At 57.2% G+C, this 3,096-nt stretch overlaps 1 non-coding gene across 1 annotated transcript; it reads left to right on the forward strand.

The window, feature by feature from the left end:
• The first annotated feature begins 1,835 nt into the window (after positions 1 to 1,835).
• On the forward strand, positions 1,836 to 1,999 carry LOC112548482. Its single transcript, XR_003092217.1, has one exon. It is a non-coding gene; the product is annotated as a U1 spliceosomal RNA (small nuclear RNA).
• Positions 2,000 to 3,096: the final 1,097 nt, after the last annotated feature.

The following is a 3,096-nucleotide window of genomic DNA, read 5'->3' on the forward strand; positions in this document are numbered from 1 at the left end:
TCCGCCTTTAGGACGGGCCATATGGGGGAATTACATTCTGAATTGGTTTCAATCAACACTCCCTGCTGCAGTAGGTCTGTGATAATTAACTGTATGGCTTCCTCTGCTTGCTTGGGGAAGCTATACTGTTTTTGAGGAGGCACCGGATCCCCTATGATCTTAACGCAGGCGTTGATCCGGCCACAGTCACTTTTACCACTGGCAATGGAAATGCCTCCACCCACCCGCTGAAGGAGTCTATAACCACTAGCAAGTACTTAGAGCCAGGGACAGGTTGTCGTGCATCCACAGATGCATCTCGAGCAGGTCCAAGGAGGTGATCCTCCCCCTCTATGCAACACTGGTCAGGCCTCAGTTGGAGTACTGCGTCCAGCTCTGGGCACCGCGCTTCAGGAGGGATGTGGACAACATGGAGAGTGTCCAGAGGAGGCCACCCGCATGATCCGGGAACAGCAGGGCAGGCCCTACGAGGAGAGGCGACGGGACCTGAACCTGTTCAGCCTCCACAAGAGAAGGCTGAGGGGGGACCTGGTGGCCTGGGGGGAGTCCGTGTTCCCCCGAGCACTACCAGGAGTGACTAGAAATACCGGTCACAAGCTAGCGGAGGGTAGATTCGGGCTAGACATCAGGAGGCGTGACTTCACTGTCAGGGCGGCTAGGATCCAGAACCAACTTCCAAGAGAAGTGGTGCTGGCTCCGACCCTGGGGGGCTTTAAGAGGAGGCTGGATGAACACCTCGCCGGGGTTGTTTGACCCCAGTGCCGTTCCCTGCCATGGCAGGGGGTCAGATGTGATGATCTGCTCAGGTCCCTTCCGACCCGACCAACTATGAAACTATGTCGTGAAGTTTCCATTTCAAATGAAAAAATTCGGTATCTTCCATGTTTCAGGGGTGTTGGTTGTAGCCGTGTTGGTCCAAGGATACAGGCAGACCAGGGTAGTGGGGGAAATGTGATATCTTTATTAGACCAGCTGAGTAGTCTTGATCTTAGCCCGAGAATGAATCCCAAAGCACCGCTGCGTTCGGAAGTGATGCTGGGCACGGTGAGGGATGCTTTGACCCTGGAAAAGTGGAGACCCCCTGAGCTGGACTCAGGATAAAGTCCTGTGAAACTACCTGCCGTCAAATGCAGGATGTCTGAGTCTCGTGGTGGTGTGTCAGAGCGCTGCGCACTTCACAAAAGTGCTGGAGGGTGCACGGGACATAACACGGTGGAGACCCGCTGAACCGAGCCAGTGGCTCACACGGAGCGGAGCCGCTCGCTGCTCAGAGACCAGGGCCGAGATCCTTGCAGCAGCCCCTTCCTCCGCCAAGGCACGGAGATTCGCACCCGGGCTCAGGGCAGCATTGCTGCACGGGGCGCGTGGGCAGCCCGGCTCAGGGGCAGGATCTGGGCTGCTTTGCTCCCCACCCCCACCTACCCGGGAGAGTCCGCACCCGGGGCTGCTGCCCTGGCCCCCTGCTCTGCTGGGGCTGAGCCCCTGGCCCGGCAGGAAGGTCCCCATAGCCCTGGCCTGGGGAGAGCGTGGGGGACACCCGCGGCTGGAGTCCGGCAGGCGGGACAATGCTGATGACGCAGGCAAAGGGGGCGGTCGTATGCAGATCTGGAAGGGAAGGGGTGGGACAGGGAGGGCGTGCAGGGCCTTTTGGGAACAGGGCACTGAGCACCGTTGTGGGGGGCCTGGCACAGGGTGGGGGTGATGGGGAGGTGGAGGGAGGAGCCCTGCCCCGTGGGGAAGGAGCAGGCCGCAGTGCAGAGAGGGTCGCATGCACTTGCCCGAACTTGTGCGTGGGTTGGCTGGGGGGCGGTGCTGGGGCCCGGGCTGGATCAAGCATACTTACCTGGCAGGGGAGACACCATGATCACTCAGGTGGTTTTCCCAGGGTGAGGCTCGCCCCTTGCACTCCGGGCGTGCTGACCCCTGCGATTTCCCCAAATGCGGGAAACTCGACTGCATAATTTGTGGTAGTGGGGGACTGCGTTCGCGCTCTCCCCTGGCAACGTGGTGCAAAGACAGACTGGAGAGAGGGGCTGGGAGCTGTAGCTAGCGCTGCACCCCTTAGATTTGCTTGTCAGCAGTGGGTAGCGCTAGGGTGCAGCATGTGCTGAATGTCTCCTGCTCTTCGCGGATTCAGGAAGCAGTGATTGAAGCACAGTGGTCACTGGATAGCTTTGTGCACAATCTCAGTGCAGGAAAGGAGAGCAACTGAAAGTGAAAGCATTGCGCTTGTGGGCTGCAGTCTCCACCAGCTGGACCCGCCCTGTTTCTAGACCCCAGGGCCAGTCCTCGCTCAACAAGGCTCTTGCACAGAGACACTTCTCCAAAGCAAACAACCAGCCAAAGCCAACCCCTCTGTTCTCTCCCAGACACTAGGAGAGCCCTTCTTGCTTTGGACCCATGACACTAGCCCAAACTCCGCCCTGACAGCTTGCTATCTCCTTCCCCTTGCTTTCTCCTTTGGGAGCTTTTCACATGCCCACTGAAACAACCATCTTCAGCCAGATGCCCACAGCTGGCTTGATTCACAGAGCTGACAGGTCTTTAAGCCCACCCAGGTACACGCTACAACCCAGCTAGGAGGGCAGAGCAGAAACACTGATGATCTGCTTGCGTGCACTGTTACCATTTCTCACCAATTTATTACGAATATCTTGATACTAGTTTTCCTTTTCCTAAAGCCCTAACATCCAGAGTCCTGCAGCTACATAAAAATCTCACCAATGATTCATAGGTTCATAGCTGTTAGGGTCGGAAGGGACCTCAATAGATCGAGTCCGACCCCCTGCATAGGCAGGAAAGAAAGAGTGCTGGGTCTAGATGACCCCAGCTAGATACTCATCTAACCTCCTCGTGAAGACCCCCAGGGTAGGGGAGAGCACCACCTCCCTTGGGAGCCCGTTCCAGACCTTGGCCACTCGAACTGTGAAGAAGTTCTTCCTAATGTCCAGTCTAAATCTGCTCTCTGCTAGCTTGTGGCCATTATTTCTTGTAACCCCCGGGGGCGCCTTGGTGAATAAATACTCACCAATTCCCTTCTCTGCCCCCGTGATGCACTTATAGGCAGCCACAAGGTCGCCTCTCAACCTTCTCTTG

The sequence above is a fragment of the Alligator sinensis genome, unplaced genomic scaffold (assembly GCF_000455745.1).
Source record: "Alligator sinensis unplaced genomic scaffold, ASM45574v1 scaffold1412_1, whole genome shotgun sequence".
Taxonomy (NCBI): domain Eukaryota; kingdom Metazoa; phylum Chordata; order Crocodylia; family Alligatoridae; genus Alligator; species Alligator sinensis.